The sequence below is a fragment of the Danio rerio genome, chromosome 4 (genome assembly GCF_049306965.1).
Source record: "Danio rerio strain Tuebingen ecotype United States chromosome 4, GRCz12tu, whole genome shotgun sequence".
Taxonomy (NCBI): Eukaryota; Metazoa; Chordata; class Actinopteri; order Cypriniformes; family Danionidae; genus Danio; species Danio rerio.
Window position 1 is genome coordinate 38,146,138 of NC_133179.1, and position 17,613 is coordinate 38,163,750.

The 17,613-nt window shown below is 46.8% G+C and overlaps 2 protein-coding genes and 18 non-coding genes across 20 annotated transcripts in view; 8 read left to right on the forward strand and 12 right to left on the reverse strand.

The window, feature by feature from the left end:
- The window catches only part of LOC137491248 (uncharacterized), a 697,259-nt gene that overhangs the window by 628,224 nt on the left and 51,422 nt on the right, over positions 1–17,613 (reverse strand). The window lies entirely within an intron of this gene.
- Positions 1–17,613, reverse strand: part of LOC108182277 (uncharacterized) — a 257,835-nt gene that overhangs the window by 212,171 nt on the left and 28,051 nt on the right. The gene's annotated exons all lie outside the window — the stretch shown is intronic.
- trnam-cau (transfer RNA methionine (anticodon CAU)) lies at positions 3,226–3,298 on the forward strand. The gene has a single exon. It is a non-coding gene; the product is annotated as a tRNA-Met (tRNA).
- Positions 4,078–4,150, forward strand: trnam-cau (transfer RNA methionine (anticodon CAU)). The gene has a single exon. It is a non-coding gene; the product is annotated as a tRNA-Met (tRNA).
- Positions 5,034–5,116, reverse strand: trnal-cag (transfer RNA leucine (anticodon CAG)). The gene has a single exon. It is a non-coding gene; the product is annotated as a tRNA-Leu (tRNA).
- On the forward strand, positions 5,211–5,283 carry trnam-cau (transfer RNA methionine (anticodon CAU)). The gene has a single exon. It is a non-coding gene; the product is annotated as a tRNA-Met (tRNA).
- Positions 5,889–5,971, reverse strand: trnal-cag (transfer RNA leucine (anticodon CAG)). Its single transcript has one exon. It is a non-coding gene; the product is annotated as a tRNA-Leu (tRNA).
- Positions 6,066–6,138, forward strand: trnam-cau (transfer RNA methionine (anticodon CAU)). The gene has a single exon. It is a non-coding gene; the product is annotated as a tRNA-Met (tRNA).
- Positions 7,198–7,270, forward strand: trnam-cau (transfer RNA methionine (anticodon CAU)). Its single transcript has one exon. It is a non-coding gene; the product is annotated as a tRNA-Met (tRNA).
- Positions 7,876–7,958, reverse strand: trnal-cag (transfer RNA leucine (anticodon CAG)). The gene has a single exon. It is a non-coding gene; the product is annotated as a tRNA-Leu (tRNA).
- trnal-cag (transfer RNA leucine (anticodon CAG)) lies at positions 8,731–8,813 on the reverse strand. Its single transcript has one exon. It is a non-coding gene; the product is annotated as a tRNA-Leu (tRNA).
- Positions 9,585–9,667, reverse strand: trnal-cag (transfer RNA leucine (anticodon CAG)). Its single transcript has one exon. It is a non-coding gene; the product is annotated as a tRNA-Leu (tRNA).
- Positions 9,762–9,834, forward strand: trnam-cau (transfer RNA methionine (anticodon CAU)). Its single transcript has one exon. It is a non-coding gene; the product is annotated as a tRNA-Met (tRNA).
- On the reverse strand, positions 10,440–10,522 carry trnal-cag (transfer RNA leucine (anticodon CAG)). The gene has a single exon. It is a non-coding gene; the product is annotated as a tRNA-Leu (tRNA).
- trnal-cag (transfer RNA leucine (anticodon CAG)) lies at positions 11,295–11,377 on the reverse strand. Its single transcript has one exon. It is a non-coding gene; the product is annotated as a tRNA-Leu (tRNA).
- Positions 12,149–12,231, reverse strand: trnal-cag (transfer RNA leucine (anticodon CAG)). Its single transcript has one exon. It is a non-coding gene; the product is annotated as a tRNA-Leu (tRNA).
- On the forward strand, positions 12,326–12,398 carry trnam-cau (transfer RNA methionine (anticodon CAU)). The gene has a single exon. It is a non-coding gene; the product is annotated as a tRNA-Met (tRNA).
- Positions 13,004–13,086, reverse strand: trnal-cag (transfer RNA leucine (anticodon CAG)). Its single transcript has one exon. It is a non-coding gene; the product is annotated as a tRNA-Leu (tRNA).
- On the reverse strand, positions 13,858–13,940 carry trnal-cag (transfer RNA leucine (anticodon CAG)). Its single transcript has one exon. It is a non-coding gene; the product is annotated as a tRNA-Leu (tRNA).
- trnam-cau (transfer RNA methionine (anticodon CAU)) lies at positions 14,035–14,107 on the forward strand. The gene has a single exon. It is a non-coding gene; the product is annotated as a tRNA-Met (tRNA).

Here is a 17,613-nt window from a genome sequence, read left to right on the forward strand (position 1 = left end):
GGAAGTGGCAGGGTTTGTTTACTTATATGTATGTTTATTTATTTATTTATGTTAGTTATTTGTTTAATTTATTTATTTATTTAACTTCTAAAATGATGTTGTCATTTAATTTGCACTTGAACATACTTATTAAACTGTGTCAATTAAATGTTTACTATGGGCTTTACTTTAATCTGATTGATTAAATAACATTACATTTGGAATCTTAACATGAATGAAATCAGAAGCATAATTGGCCCAATTCATTCACAAAGTCTTTGCAACTAAGTCTGTTCATAATTAAGAGAGGGCGGGACCATCTCATGTTCTGACAGCTCTTGGATGGTGACACTTCTCTTTTCAGCTATTGGCTCAATGAAGTGTCAATCAAAAGGTCGGCAGCCATTTTGTTAGACCATAATACAAGTGTTTTGGTCTAAAATAAGATACTACTGTACTGAAAGCACTCCAGCAACAAGTTTGGATGACAGCAGTGTATCCATGTATGTTTATCAACATGTAAACATGTTGTGGACTAAAGTTTTATGGATTGGATTGCTTTGATCCTTGCAGTCAAATCAGCCAGGCTGTTAAAATGTTTTGGACCTGTGAACAGACAGCAAGCTTGAAAGGTGGGTTTATTTGGTTTGTTATAATCTCTGCTTGTTTACAGATTATAGGAGGACGTTAAGTCTATAGTGTTTGTGTCTTTAAAATGGTTTAAATTATTTTTTTATTTATGAGAGTCTTGCTTTTCTAAAAACATAAGAAATGTTTAATCTTGTTGGAGAGTAGTTTCTCCTTAAAGAGAGAAGTTTCCCCTTAAAGCATACTACGTTATCACAGGTGGACCGCTAAGAGCGGTGCGAGTTTGGCTTCATTGCAGTGGCTGAAGTCTCAGGGAGAGCAGGGCTCTGGTTGCAGTTGTAGATATTGTTGGTTATTTCCATATTGATGGGCTAAAAAGTGCAATGCTGTAAAAGCTTTTAGAGCTAAAGCTTTTAAGAAGCAGGAAGCTTTCTTCCAGACGAAGATAGTTGTAGAAAGAAAATGAGGATATATATAGTGATTTGGGATCCTTTGACTGGAGGATCATAATTAGTTAATGTGGACCAGCTGGGTAAATCATGAGCACATGCTCCTCTTGAAATTAGTTTAAAACTAAACTTCACTTAGCTGGATTCGAACCTCGGTCTTGGTGAGCACCTGCAATAGAAATCAATGTAACTCAAAATGTGTTGTTTTAACACAGAACGGTATCACTATGCGTGACGTAAAGAAGTTGCAGTGAAGGCATGTCCTGGAAGCTTAGAATGCACCCTTTCTTTTCTTCGCTTTTTCCCCCTCTTCTTCCCTTTTTCTTTTTTCCCCCTTTTCTTCCCTTCTACCCTGGACAATTGTTCCCCAGCTTAACGCAGCACCTTAGACCGCTCGGCCATCCTGACATACCTGCCTGGCCCGAGCTGTCTCCTAGGAGCCACACCGAAGCACCGTGACATGGAAGCTGTTGTTTCACAGTTTGCCCAGGTCCAGAAGTATACCTTGTTGTCACAGTAGGCAGCGCATCAGTCTCATAATCTGAAGCTCGTGAGTTCGAGCCTCACATGGGTAAGGGTGGTAACTTATGGCACATGGAAGCGCTTAGATGACTGGGCGGCATTTTTTATGCCCTTCCGTGTGGATCATGCTTCCCGGGGGCAAAAAAGCTACAGCTCCTCTGGAGGCCTGGCGGTGTGAAAATCCAAGAACATTTCCTGAGTCTGAAGCAATGATGGTGAGATGCTCCCATTCCTATCACGTTGTCGCTTGATGTTTGGCGTGGATCTGTCAAATGTCATGAATTAATGTTGTGCGAGGATTTGACTAAAAGTCTTGCGAATCCCATTGCCTTAAAAATCAACAGCACCCCAGGACATTCCACTACATGGTATTCCAAGACAGTTCTTTTGATCCCCTTTCGGTGCACTTGCATTAAAGCCCTCGTCCATTGTTTTGTTCACATGCTTTTCCGAGCTTTTGTGGACAATACATTGATCGCAAACGCCTTAAAACCTACAGTCTAAAGAGCCCATTAAGGCTGCCAAGGACACTGCTACCCTGCATGAACTTTGGCGCAACGAGATTGATGCGGTGCTTTGTCAGTGTTACTGTATCACTCACACATGGTGCCAGAGAGTTAAAGACTTGAGCCTGATCGTGTTGCCAAAGATTAAGTTTGTGAGAAGTGTAATTCAAACCCACACTTCCAGGGGAGACTGCAACCTAAAGGCAGCACCTTAGACCGCTTGGCCATCCTGACATGCTTTCCTGACCCAAGCTGTCTCCTAGGAGCCACACCACAGCACCGTGACATGGAAGCTGGTGTTTCACAGTTTGCCAAGGTCCAACAGTCTACCTCTTTGGGGCAGAATGCAGCGTGTCAGTCTCATAATCTGAAGGTCGTGAGTTTGAGCCTCACACAGGGCAAGGTGCTACCTTTTGGCACTTGGAAGTGCTTAGATGACTGGGCAGCATTTTTTATTCCCTTCCGTGTGGATCATGCTTTCCCGGGGCAAAAAAAGCTAAAGCTCCTCTGGAGGCCTGGTGGTGTGAAGTTCCAAGAACATTTCCTGAGTCTGAAGCAATGATGGTAAGATGCTCCCATTCCTATTACGTTGTCGCTTGACGTTCAGCATGGATCTGTCAAATGTCATGAAGTAACGTTGTGCAAGGATTTGACGAAAAGTCCTGCGAATCCCATTGCTTAAAAATCAACGGCATCCCAGGACATTCCACTACATGGCATTCCAAGACAGTACTTTTGATCCCCTTTTGGTTCACTTGCATTAAAGCCCTTGTCCATTGTTTTGTTCACATGCTTTTCCGAACTTTCATGGACAATACCTTGATCGCAAACGCCTTAAAACCTACAGTCTAAAGAGCCTATTAAGGTTGCCAGGGACACTGCTACGCTGCAAAAACTTTGGCACAACGAGATTGATGCGGTGCTTTGTCAGTGTTACTGTATCACTCGGACATGGTGCCAGAGAGTTAAAGACTTGAGCCTGAACGCGTAGCCAAAGATTAGGTTTGTCAGAAGTGGGATTCGACCCTCGCCTCCAGAGGAGACTGCGACCTAAACGCAGCGCCTTAGACCGCTCGGCCATCCTGACATGCTTGCCTGACCTAAGCTGTCTCCTGGGAGCCACTCAGCAGCACCGTGACATGGAAGCTGGTGTTTCCCAGTTTGCCCAGGTCCAACAGTCCGCCTCGTTGGCGCAGTAGGCAGCGCGTCAGTCTCATAATCTGAAGGTCGTGAGTTCGAGCCTCACACGGGGCAAGGTGCTACCTTTTGGCACTTGGAAGCGCTTAGATGACTGGCCAGCATTTTTTATTCCCTTCCGTGTGGATCATGCTTCCCCGGGGCAAAAAAAGCTACAGCTCCTCTGGAGGCCAGGTGGTGTGAAGTTCCAAGAACATTTCCTGAGTCTGAAGCAATGATGGTAAGATGCTCCCATTCCTATCACGGTGTCGCTTGACGTTCGGCGTGGATCTGTCAAATGTCATGAATTAACGTTGTGCGAGGATTTGACGAAAAGTCCTGCGAATCCCATTGCTTAAAAATCAACGGCATCCCAGGACATTCCACTACATGGCATTCCAAGACAGTACTTTTGATCCCCTTTTGGTTCACTTGCATTAAAGCCCTTGTCCATTGTTTTGTTCACATGCTTTTCCGAACTTTCATGGACAATACCTTGATCGCAAACGCCTAAAACCTACAGTCTAAAGAGCCTATTAAGGTTGCCAGGGACACTGCTATGCTGCAAAAACTTTGGCACAACGAGATTGATGCGGTGCTTTGTCAGTGTTACTGTATAACTCGGACATGGTGCCAGAGAGTTAAAGACTTGAGCCTGAACGCGTAGCCAAAGATTAGGTGTGTCAGAAGTGGGATTCGACCCTCGCCTCCAGAGGAGACTGCGACCTAAACGCAGCGCCTTAGACCGCTCGGCCATCCTGACATGCTTGCCTGACTTAAGCTGCCTCCTGGGAGCCACTCAGCAGCACCGTGACATGGAAGCTGGTGTTTCCAAGTTTGCCCAGGTCCAACAGTCCGCCTCGTTGGCGCAGTAGGCAGCGCGTCAGTCTCATAATCTGAAGGTCGTGAGTTCGAGCCTCACACGGGGCAAGGTGCTACCTTTTGGCACTTGGAAGCGCTTAGATGACTGGCCAGCATTTTTTATTCCCTTCCGTGTGGATCATGCTTCCCCGGGGCAAAAAAAGCTACAGCTCCTCTGGAGGCCAGGTGGTGTGAAGTTCCAAGAACATTTCCTGAGTCTGAAGCAATGATGGTAAGATGCTCCCATTCCTATCACGGTGTCGCTTGATGTTCGGCGTGGATCTGTCAAATGTCATGAATTAACGTTGTGCGAGGATTTGACGAAAAGTCCTGCGAATCCCATTGCCTTAAATATGAACGGCATCCCAGGACATTCCACTACATGGCATTCCAAGACAGTACTTTTGATCCCCTTTTGGTTCACTTGCATTAAAGCCCTCGTCCATTGTTTTGTTCACATGCTTTTCCGAGTTTTTGTGGACAATACCTTGATTGCAAATGCCTTAAAACCTACAGTCTAAAGAGCCTATTACGGCTGCCAGGGACATTGCTACTTGGATCTGTCAAATGTCATGAATTAACGTTGTGCGAGGATTTGACGAAAAGTCCTGCGAATCCCATTGCCTTAAAAATCAACGGCATCCCAGGACATTCCACTACATGGCATTCCAAGACAGTACTTTTGATCCCCTTTTGGTTCACTTGCATTAAAGCCCTCGTCCATTGTTTTGTTCACATGCTTTTCCGAGTTTTTGTGGACAATACCTTGATTGCAAAAGCCTTAAAACCTACAGTCTAAAGAGGCCATTAAGGCTGCCATGGACACTGCTACGCTGCATAAATTTTGGCACAACGAGATTGATGCGGTGCTTTGTCAGTGTTACTATATCACTCGGACATGGTGAAAGAGAGTTAAAGACTTGAGCCTGAACGCGTAGCCAAAGATTAGGTTTGTCAGAAGTGGGATTCGAACCCACGCCTCCAGAGGAGACTGCGACCTGAACGCAGCGCCTTAGACCGCTCGGCCATCCTGACATGCTTGCCTGACCTAAGCTGTCTCCTGGGAGCCACTCCGCAGCACCGTGACATGGAAGCTGGTGTTTCCCAGTTTGCGCAGGTTCAACAGTCCGCCTCGTTGGCGCAGTAGGCAGCGCGTCAGTCTCATAATCTGAAGGTCGTGAGTTCGAGCCTCACACGGGGCAAGGTGCTACCTTTTGGCACTTGGAAGCGCTTAGATGACTGGCCAGCATTTTTTATTCCCTTCCGTGTGGATCATGCTTCCCCGGGGCAAAAAAAGCTACAGCTCCTCTGGAGGCCAGGTGGTGTGAAGTTCCAAGAACATTTCCTGAGTCTGAAGCAATGATGGTAAGATGCTCCCATTCCTATCACGGTGTCGCTTGACGTTCGGCGTGGATCTGTCAAATGTCATGAATTAACGTTGTGCGAGGATTTGACGAAAAGTCCTGCGAATCCCATTGCCTTAAAAATCAACGGCATCCCAGGACATTCCACTACATGGCATTCCAAGACAGTACTTTTGATCCCCTTTTGGTTCACTTGCATTAAAGCCCTCGTCCATTGTTTTGTTCACATGCTTTTCCGAGTTTTTGTGGACAATACCTTGATTGCAAAAGCCTTAAAACCTACAGTCTAAAGAGCCCATTAAGGCTGCCATGTACACTGCACCGCTGCATAAATTTTGGCACAACGAAATTGATGCGGTGCTTTGTCAGTGTTACTGTATCACTCGGACATGGTGCCAGAGAGTTAAAGACTTGAGCCTGAACGCGTAGCCAAAGATTAGGTTTGTCAGAAGTGGGATTCGAACCCACGCCTCCAGAGGAGACTGCGACCTGAACGCAGCGCCTTAGACCGCTCGGCCATCCTGACATGCTTGCCTGACCTAAGCTGTCTCCTGGGAGCCACTCCGCAGCACCGTGACATGGAAGCTGGTGTTTCCCAGTTTGCGCAGGTCCAACAGTCTGCCTCGTTGGCGCAGTAGGCAGCGCGTCAGTCTCATAATCTGAAGGTCGTGAGTTCGAGCCTCACACGGGGCAAGGTGCTACCTTTTGGCACTTGGAAGCGCTTAGATGACTGGCCAGCATTTTTTATTCCCTTCCGTGTGGATCATGCTTCCCCGGGGCAAAAAAAGCTACAGCTCCTCTGGAGGCCAGGTGGTGTGAAGTTCCAAGAACATTTCCTGAGTCTGAAGCAATGATGGTAAGATGCTCCCATTCCTATCACGGTGTCGCTTGACGTTCGGCGTGGATCTGTCAAATGTCATGAATTAACGTTGTGCGAGGATTTGACGAAAAGTCCTGCGAATCCCATTGCCTTAAATATCAACGGCATCCCAGGACATTCCACTACATGGCATTCCAAGACAGTACTTTTGATCCCCTTTTGGTTCACTGGCATTAAAGCCCTCGTCCATTGTTTTGCTCACATGCTTTTCCGAGTTTTTGTGGACAATACCTTGATTGCAAATGCCTTAAAACCTACAGTCTAAAGAGCCTATTACGGCTGCCAGGGACATTGCTACTTGGATCTGTCAAATGTCATGAATTAACGTTGTGCGAGGATTTGACGAAAAGTCCTGCGAATCCCATTGCCTTAAAAATCAACGGCATCCCAGGACATTCCACTACATGGCATTCCAAGACAGTACTTTTGATCCCCTTTTGGTTCACTTGCATTAAAGCCCTCGTCCATTGTTTTGTTCACATGCTTTTCCGAGTTTTTGTGGACAATACCTTGATTGCAAAAGCCTTAAAACCTACAGTCTAAAGAGCCCATTAAGGCTGCCATGTACACTGCTACGCTGCATAAATTTTGGCACAACGAGATTGATGCGGTGCTTTGTCAGTGTTACTGTATCACTCGGACATGGTGCCAGAGAGTTAAAGACTTGAGCCTGAGCGCGTAGCCAAAGATTAGGTTTGTAAGAAGTGGGATTTGAACCCACACCTCCAGGAAGACTGCAACCTGAACGCAGCGCCTTAGACCGCTCGGCCATCCTGACATGCTTGCCTGACCTAAGCTGTCTCCTGGGAGCCACTCCGCAGCACCGTGACATGGAAGCTGGTGTTTCCCAGTTTGCCCAGGTCCAACAGTCTGCCTCGTTGGCGCAGTAGGCAGCGCGTCAGTGTCATAATCTGAAGGTCGTGAGTTCGAGCCTCACACGGGGCAAGGTGCTACCTTTTGGCACTTGGAAGCGCTTAGATGACTGGCCAGCATTTTTTATTCCCTTCCGTGTGGATCATGCTTCCCCGGGGCAAAAAAAGCTACAGCTCCTCTGGAGGCCAGGTGGTGTGAAGTTCCAAGAACATTTCCTGAGTCTGAAGCAATGATGGTAAGATGCTCCCATTCCTATCACGGTGTCGCTTGACGTTCGGCGTGGATCTGTCAAATGTCATGAATTAACGTTGTGCGAGGATTTGACGAAAAGTCCTGCGAATCCCATTGCCTTAAAAATCAACGGCATCCCAGGACATTCCACTACATGGCATTCCAAGACAGTACTTTTGATCCCCTTTTGGTTCACTTGCATTAAAGCCCTCGTCCATTGTTTTGTTCACATGCTTTTCCGAGTTTTTGTGGACAATACCTTGATTGCAAACGCCCTAAAACCTACAGTCTAAAGAGCCCATTAAGGCTGCCAGGGACATTGCTACGCTGCATAAATTTTGGCACAACGAGATTGATGCGGTGCTTTGTCAGTGTTACTGTATCACTCGGACATGGTGCCAGAGAGTTAAAGACTTGAGCCTGAACGCGTAGCCAAAGATTAGGTTTGTCAAAAGTGGGATTCGAACCCACACCTCCAGAGGAGACTGCAACCTGAATGCAGCGCCTTAGACCGCTCGGCCATCCTAACATGCTTGCCTGACCTAAGCTGTCTCCTGGGAGCCACTCCGCAGCACCTTGACATGGAAGCTGGTGTTTCCCAGTTTGCCCAGGTCTAACAGTCTGCCTCGTTGGCGCAGTAGGCAGCGCGTCAGTCTCATAATCTGAAGGTCATGAGTTCGAGCCTCACTAGGGTCAAGCTGCTACCTTTTGGAACTTGGAAGCGCTTAGATGACTGGCCAGAATTTTTTATTCCCTTCCGTGTGGATCATGCTTCCCCGGGGCAAAAAAAGCTACAGCTCCTCTGGAGGCCAGGTGGTGTGAAGTTCCAAGAACATTTCCTGAGTCTGAAGCAATGATGGTAAGATGCTCCCATTCCTATCACGGTGTCGCTTGACGTTCGGCGTGGATCTGTCAAATGTCATGAATTAACGTTGTGCGAGGATTTGACGAAAAGTCCTGCGAATCCCATTGCCTTAAAAATCAACGGCATCCCAGGACATTCCACTACATGGCATTCCAAGACAGTACTTTTGATCCCCTTTTGGTTCACTTGCATTAAAGCCCTCGTCCATTGTTTTGTTCACATGCTTTTCCGAGTTTTTGTGGACAATACCTTGATTGCAAACGCCCTAAAACCTACAGTCTAAAGAGCTCATTAAGGCTGCCAGGGACATTGCTACGCTGCATAAATTTTGGCACAACGAGATTGATGCGGTGCTTTGTCAGTGTTACTGTATCACTCGGACATGGTGCCAGAGAGTTAAAGACTTGAGCCTGAACGCGTAGCCAAAGATTAGGTTTGTCAGAAGTGGGATTCGAACCCACGCCTCCAGAGGAGACTGCGACCTGAATGCAGCGCCTTAGACCGCTCGGCCATCCTAACATGCTTGCCTGACCTAAGCTGTCTCCTAGGAGCCACTCCGCAGCACCGTGATATGGAAGCTGGTGTTTCCCAGTTTGCCCAGGTCCAATAGTCTGCCTCATTGGCGCAGTAGGCAGCGCGTCAGTCTCATAATCTGAAGGTTGTAATTTCGAGCCTCACACGGGGCAAGGTGCTACCTTTTGGCACTTGGAAGCGCTTAGATGACTGGGCAGCATTTTTTATTCCCTTCCGTGTGGATCATTCTTCCCCGGGGCAAAAAAAGCTAAAGCTCCTCTGGAGGCCAGGTGGTGTGAAGTTCCAAGAACATTTCCTGAGTCTGAAGCAATGATGGTAAGATGCTCCCATTCCTATCACGTTGTCGCTTGACGTTCGGCGTGGATCTGTCAAATGTCATGAATTAACGTTGTGCGAGGATTTGACGAAAAGTCCTGCGAATCCCATTGCCTTAAAAATCAACGGCATCCCAGGACATTCCACTACATGGCATTCCAAGACAGTTCTTTTGATCCCCTTTTGGTTCACTTGCATTAAAGCCCTTGTCCATTGTTTTGTTCACATGCTTTTCCGAACTTTCATGGACAATACCTTGATAGCAAACGCCTTAAAACCTACAGTCTAAAGAGCCTATTAAGGTTGCCAGGGACACTGCTACGCTGCATAAACTTTGGCACAACAAGATTTATGCGGTGCTTTTCAGTGTTACTGTATCACTCGGACATGGTGCCAGAGACTTAAAGACTTGAGCCTGAACGTGTTGCCAAAGATTAGGTTTGTCAGAAGTGGGATTCAAACCCACGCCTCCAGAGGAGACTGCGACCTGAACGCAGCGCCTTAGACCGCTCGGCCATCCTGACATGCTTGCCTGACCCAAGCTGTCTCCTGGGAGCCACTCCGCAGCACCGTGACATGGAAGCTGGTGTTTCCCAGTTTGCCCAGGTCCAACAGTCTGCCTCGTTGGCGCAGTAGGCAGCGCGTCAGTCTCATAATCTGAAGGTCGTGAGTTCGAGCCTCACACGGGGCAAGGTGCTACCTTTTGGCACTTGGAAGTGCTTAGATGACTGGCCAGCATTTTTTATTCCCTTCCGTGTGGATCATGCTTCCCCGGGGCAAAAAAAGCTACAGCTCCTCTGGAGGCCAGGTGGTGTGAAGTTCCAAGAACATTTCCTGAGTCTGAAGCAATGATGGTAAGATGCTCCCATTCCTATCACGGTGTCGCTTGACGTTCGGCGTGGATCTGTCAAATGTCATGAATTAACGTTGTGCGAGGATTTGACGAAAAGTCCTGCGAATCCCATTGCCTTAAAAATCAACGGCATCCCAGGACATTCCACTACATGGCATTCCAAGACAGTACTTTTGATCCCCTTTTGGTTCACTTGCATTAAAGCCCTCGTCCATTGTTTTGTTCACATGCTTTTCCGAGTTTTTGTGGACAATACCTTGATTGCAAACGCCCTAAAACCTACAGTCTAAAGAGCCCATTAAGGCTGCCAGGGACATTGCTACGCTGCATAAATTTTGGCACAACGAGATTGATGCGGTGCTTTGTCAGTGTTACTGTATCACTCGGACATGGTGCCAGAGAGTTAAAGACTTGAGCCTGAACGCGTAGCCAAAGATTAGGTTTGTCAAAAGTGGGATTCGAACCCACACCTCCAGAGGAGACTGCAACCTGAATGCAGCGCCTTAGACCGCTCGGCCATCCTAACATGCTTGCCTGACCTAAGCTGTCTCCTGGGAGCCACTCCGCAGCACCTTGACATGGAAGCTGGTGTTTCCCAGTTTGCCCAGGTCTAACAGTCTGCCTCGTTGGCGCAGTAGGCAGCGCGTCAGTCTCATAATCTGAAGGTCATGAGTTCGAGCCTCACTAGGGTCAAGCTGCTACCTTTTGGAACTTGGAAGCGCTTAGATGACTGGCCAGAATTTTTTATTCCCTTCCGTGTGGATCATGCTTCCCCGGGGCAAAAAAAGCTACAGCTCCTCTGGAGGCCAGGTGGTGTGAAGTTCCAAGAACATTTCCTGAGTCTGAAGCAATGATGGTAAGATGCTCCCATTCCTATCACGGTGTCGCTTGACGTTCGGCGTGGATCTGTCAAATGTCATGAATTAACGTTGTGCGAGGATTTGACGAAAAGTCCTGCGAATCCCATTGCCTTAAAAATCAACGGCATCCCAGGACATTCCACTACATGGCATTCCAAGACAGTACTTTTGATCCCCTTTTGGTTCACTTGCATTAAAGCCCTCGTCCATTGTTTTGTTCACATGCTTTTCCGAGTTTTTGTGGACAATACCTTGATTGCAAACGCCCTAAAACCTACAGTCTAAAGAGCTCATTAAGGCTGCCAGGGACATTGCTACGCTGCATAAATTTTGGCACAACGAGATTGATGCGGTGCTTTGTCAGTGTTACTGTATCACTCGGACATGGTGCCAGAGAGTTAAAGACTTGAGCCTGAACGCGTAGCCAAAGATTAGGTTTGTCAGAAGTGGGATTCGAACCCACGCCTCCAGAGGAGACTGCGACCTGAATGCAGCGCCTTAGACCGCTCGGCCATCCTAACATGCTTGCCTGACCTAAGCTGTCTCCTAGGAGCCACTCCGCAGCACCGTGATATGGAAGCTGGTGTTTCCCAGTTTGCCCAGGTCCAATAGTCTGCCTCATTGGCGCAGTAGGCAGCGCGTCAGTCTCATAATCTGAAGGTTGTAATTTCGAGCCTCACACGGGGCAAGGTGCTACCTTTTGGCACTTGGAAGCGCTTAGATGACTGGGCAGCATTTTTTATTCCCTTCCGTGTGGATCATTCTTCCCCGGGGCAAAAAAAGCTAAAGCTCCTCTGGAGGCCAGGTGGTGTGAAGTTCCAAGAACATTTCCTGAGTCTGAAGCAATGATGGTAAGATGCTCCCATTCCTATCACGTTGTCGCTTGACGTTCGGCGTGGATCTGTCAAATGTCATGAATTAACGTTGTGCGAGGATTTGACGAAAAGTCCTGCGAATCCCATTGCCTTAAAAATCAACGGCATCCCAGGACATTCCACTACATGGCATTCCAAGACAGTTCTTTTGATCCCCTTTTGGTTCACTTGCATTAAAGCCCTTGTCCATTGTTTTGTTCACATGCTTTTCCGAACTTTCATGGACAATACCTTGATAGCAAACGCCTTAAAACCTACAGTCTAAAGAGCCTATTAAGGTTGCCAGGGACACTGCTACGCTGCATAAACTTTGGCACAACAAGATTTATGCGGTGCTTTTCAGTGTTACTGTATCACTCGGACATGGTGCCAGAGACTTAAAGACTTGAGCCTGAACGTGTTGCCAAAGATTAGGTTTGTCAGAAGTGGGATTCAAACCCACGCCTCCAGAGGAGACTGCGACCTGAACGCAGCGCCTTAGACCGCTCGGCCATCCTGACATGCTTGCCTGACCCAAGCTGTCTCCTGGGAGCCACTCCGCAGCACCGTGACATGGAAGCTGGTGTTTCCCAGTTTGCCCAGGTCCAACAGTCTGCCTCGTTGGCGCAGTAGGCAGCGCGTCAGTCTCATAATCTGAAAGTCGTGAGTTCGAAACTCACACGGGGCAAGGTGCTACCTTTTGGCACTTGGAAGCGCTTAGATGACTGGGCAGCATTTTTTATTCCCTTCCGTGTGGATCATGCTTTCCCGGGGCAAAAAAAGCTACAGCTCCTCTGGAGGCCTGGCGGTGTGAAGTTCCAAGAACATTTTCTGAGTCTGAAGCAATGATGGTAAGATGCTCCCAATCCTATCACGTTGTCGCTTGACATTCGGCGTGGCTCTGTCAAATGGTATGAATTAACTTTGTGCGAGGATTTGACGAAAAGTCCTGCGAATCCCATTGCCTTAAAAATCAACGGCATCCCAGGACATTCCACTACATGGCATTCCAAGACAGTACTTTTGATCCCCTTTTGGTTCACTTGCATTAAAGCCCTCGTCCATTGTTTTGTTCACATGCTTTTCCGAGTTTTTGTGGACAATACCTTGATTGCAAACGCCCTAAAACCTACAGTCTAAAGAGCTCATTAAGGCTGCCAGGGACATTGCTACGCTGCATAAATTTTGGCACAACGAGATTGATGCGGTGCTTTGTCAGTGTTACTGTATCACTCGGACATGGTGCCAGAGAGTTAAAGACTTGAGCCTGAACGCGTAGCCAAAGATTTGGTTTGTCAGAAGTGGGATTCGAACCCACGCCTCCAGAGGAGACTGCGACCTGAATGCAGCGCCTTAGACCGCTCGGCCATCCTAACATGCTTGCCTGACCTAAGCTGTCTCCTAGGAGCCACTCCGCAGCACCGTGATATGGAAGCTGGTGTTTCCCAGTTTGCCCAGGTCCAATAGTCTGCCTCATTGGCGCAGTAGGCAGCGCGTCAGTCTCATAATCTGAAGGTTGTAATTTCGAGCCTCACACGGGGCAAGGTGCTACCTTTTGGCACTTGGAAGCGCTTAGATGACTGGGCAGCATTTTTTATTCCCTTCCGTGTGGATCATTCTTCCCCGGGGCAAAAAAAGCTAAAGCTCCTCTGGAGGCCAGGTGGTGTGAAGTTCCAAGAACATTTCCTGAGTCTGAAGCAATGATGGTAAGATGCTCCCATTCCTATCACGTTGTCGCTTGACGTTCGGCGTGGATCTGTCAAATGTCATGAATTAACGTTGTGCGAGGATTTGACGAAAAGTCCTGCGAATCCCATTGCCTTAAAAATCAACGGCATCCCAGGACATTCCACTACATGGCATTCCAAGACAGTTCTTTTGATCCCCTTTTGGTTCACTTGCATTAAAGCCCTTGTCCATTGTTTTGTTCACATGCTTTTCCGAACTTTCATGGACAATACCTTGATAGCAAACGCCTTAAAACCTACAGTCTAAAGAGCCTATTAAGGTTGCCAGGGACACTGCTACGCTGCATAAACTTTGGCACAACAAGATTTATGCGGTGCTTTTCAGTGTTACTGTATCACTCGGACATGGTGCCAGAGACTTAAAGACTTGAGCCTGAACGTGTTGCCAAAGATTAGGTTTGTCAGAAGTGGGATTCAAACCCACGCCTCCAGAGGAGACTGCGACCTGAACGCAGCGCCTTAGACCGCTCGGCCATCCTGACATGCTTGCCTGACCCAAGCTGTCTCCTGGGAGCCACTCCGCAGCACCGTGACATGGAAGCTGGTGTTTCCCAGTTTGCCCAGGTCCAACAGTCTGCCTCGTTGGCGCAGTAGGCAGCGCGTCAGTCTCATAATCTGAAAGTCGTGAGTTCGAAACTCACACGGGACAAGGTGCTACCTTTTGGCACTTGGAAGCGCTTAGATGACTGGGCAGCATTTTTTATTCCCTTCCGTGTGGATCATGCTTTCCCGGGGCAAAAAAAGCTACAGCTCCTCTGGAGGCCTGGCGGTGTGAAGTTCCAAGAACATTTTCTGAGTCTGAAGCAATGATGGTAAGATGCTCCCAATCCTATCACGTTGTCGCTTGACATTCGGCGTGGCTCTGTCAAATGGTATGAATTAACTTTGTGCGAGGATTTGACGAAAAGTCCTGCGAATCCCATTGCCTTAAAAATCAACGGCATCCCAGGACATTCCACTACACGGCATTCCAAGACAGTTCTTTTGATCCCCTTTCGGTGCACTTGCATTAAAGCCCTTGTCCATTGTTTTGTTCACATGCTTTTCCGAGCTTTTGTGGACAATACCTTGATCGCAAACGCCTTAAAACCTACAGTCTAAAGTGCCCATTAAGGCTGCCAGGGACATTGCTACGCTGCATAAACTTTGGCGCAAAGAAATTGACGCGGTGCTTTGTCAGTGTTACTTTATCACTCTGATATGGTGGCAGAGAGAGTTAAAGACTTTAGCCTGAATGCGTAGCCAAAGATATTGATCACAAGTTCAAAGGCGACAAAGGTGTCAAGGGTGAGAAAGATACCAGAAGATGGAGAAACTGGAATGTGATGGATGGCGATGAAACCTGCAGAGCCTGTGGTGCACGTAAAGAGAAACTGTACCAAATGTCTGCGCTTGCCACTTAGATGGACTTTGGGCTAAGGATTGACCCGAAAGGCGCAAACCAACATCAAGGATCTGATGTGCGGAGAGGGAAAAGCAGAACAGAGAGGGTCTGGGCAAGCAGCCAACAGCTACAGTAAAGGGAAGTGAACATATTTTTACTAACAAGTTTAAATGCAGACACATTTTTATACACACATACTCACATACACTGACATACTTTTGGCTCTCTCCAATGAAGAAAAAGCTTGCATTTCCCACTGTAATTTTGATCACAGTAATGTTGATCATTTTTCTGATGAAATGGCAATGTTTTTTTTTGTGAAGCATTTTTTAAATATGCCAAAATATTCTATGTTGATTGAGAATACATTGGTTGAGTTTGTAGCTGACAGTGGAGCTAGCAGATCTAGCATACGACCATGTGACCTACAGTGTGAAATACCTTTGAAAAACAAATTTCACGAGATGTCTGCATCTGGTCATACAGTGATCGAGCGATTTACAGCTCTGCTGACCTGTGAGACAGAGGGGGGTAAAATTTTCAACCACACATTTGTTTGTTTGCCAAAATGTCTGATACCACTCATTGGAGGGGATATTTTGTGTAAACTAAGCTTAGTTCTAACAGCAGACTTCTCAGGTGTGAGAGTGGAAAAAAAGGAGGAATTTTGTTGTTTGCTGGTTGTATCACAGACTCATTGAAAACAATCAATGGGCTGATGTAATCTGCAAATTGGCTAAAGATTGAGTAAAACGTTTCGACATTGATATGTCTCTTGGTGAACTGCATTGCACGTCACATGTCGTAATTTACAGATGAGGAATTTGAGAAAGCTTGGTTTGAGACAAATGTGAATGAAACGTTGATTTTAGAGAAAATGTACTGAAAGGATAGTCTGTGTGCAGTTTCAGTGTCTCTGTCAGAAAAGCAGCTTTCATTCTATCTCAGCACAGGCTGTGCCTCACATATCAGTTTGCAAGGGTAAACATCAGTCTTGGGCTGATTTAGGCCCGTTTGTGAAGCAGTGTTAAAGCCGAAGACTGGGAGAGCAGAGAGGGTGGGCAGTGAAACTGAAACAGCTGTTTCAAGAACTGTGACTGCTATTGACAAAGTGTGCGTGAAGAATTTTTGCATGGTTGATTTTAACGCTGCAGACATACACACAGCTTTAGCAGAAATGCCAAGTGAACTGTTGGCAAAAAGCAAATATGATGTTGGTTTAATCAAAGGTTGTGATCCAGTGACAATCACTGCAAAATCTGATTACAGACCTCAGATTATTACAGATTATATCCTTTGAAAAGGGAAGCCATTGAGGGCATTACCCCAGTATTTGAAGCTTTACTGGAACAGGGTGTTATTGTACCATGCAACAATTCTGAGGTTCGCACCCCTATTTTTCCTGTAAAAAAGATAAGGGATAATAGGATGCCTACAGAATGGCGTTTGTACAGGATTTACAAGCAGTAAATGCAGCTGTCAAACAAAGGAAAAAAAGAAAAAAGGGTGAGTGGTATAAAAAATTTACCAAAACCATTAACGAAAAAACAAATGTTGTCTTTTTTGGGTATGTGCTCATATTGTCGCACATTTATTCCAAATTATGCAATTTTGGAACAACCCCTGAGAGCCCTAACATTAGGGAAGGGAATGAAATCCACTGATAAACTAGAGTGGTCGACAGAGGCAGATCAGGCATTTGTAAACATGAAATTACAAATGGCTGAAGCCCCTGCATTGGGTTTGCCTGTACCAACAAAACCATTTGTTCAGATGGTAGATGAAAGAAGTGGTTTCATGACGTCATTACTCCTACAGGACCATGGAGGTAGACTGCGACCTGTGGCCTACTTTGAGCAAACTTGACCCTGTAGCAGCAGGCCTGCCACGTTTCTTAAGAGCAGTGGCGGCTGCGGAAAAAGCTGTTATGGCTTCAAGAGATTTTGTTGGTTATTCTGATCTGATACTGATGGTGCCACAATTTGTGTCCATGATACTCCGAGAACAAAAAACATTGCATCTGTCAACAGAACGCTGGCTGAGATATCACACTATCTTGTTAGATATGTCAAATGTGACTGTTAACCGATGTACTGGTTTGAATGCAGCTACTCTTCTTCCTACTGAGGAGGATGGGGAAGAGCATCGTTGTTGTTTAACAGCACTTGAACAGGTGTGTTCGCCACGACCGGACCTTTCTGATGAACCACTTGAAAATTGTGACAATGCCCTCTTTGGGGATGGTTCAGCATTTAAAGATCCACAAACAGGCCAGAATAAGGTTGGTTACGCTGTAACAACTGAATTTGATGTGGTGACCTCTGAGAAATTACCAAGGCACTATTCGGCACAGGCCGCAGAGCTCGTGGCGTTGACAGAAGCATGTAAATTGATGGCAGAAAAAGAGGCTACAATTCACACTGACTCAAGATATGCATTTGGGGTAGCTCATGATTTTGGGGCTCTGTGGAAACACAGAAAAATTCTAAAGTCTGATGGTCAACCAATACTCTATACTCCTTTAGTGACTGCGCTGCTGGATGCGATTTTACTACCTGACAAACTGGCCAATTGTAAATGCGCAGCGCATACTAACAATAAAGATTCTGCTTCTGTAGGTAACTCCAGGGCAGATGGAGCAGCAAAAGTCACGGCGTCGCACGACAAGGACAACTCTGAATGTTCTTTGCTATCTGTTGGTTATAACAATGACGTGTGTTCTTCTTTGCAGGATATGCAGACCTTTGCGACGGGGCTAGAGAAGAACAAGT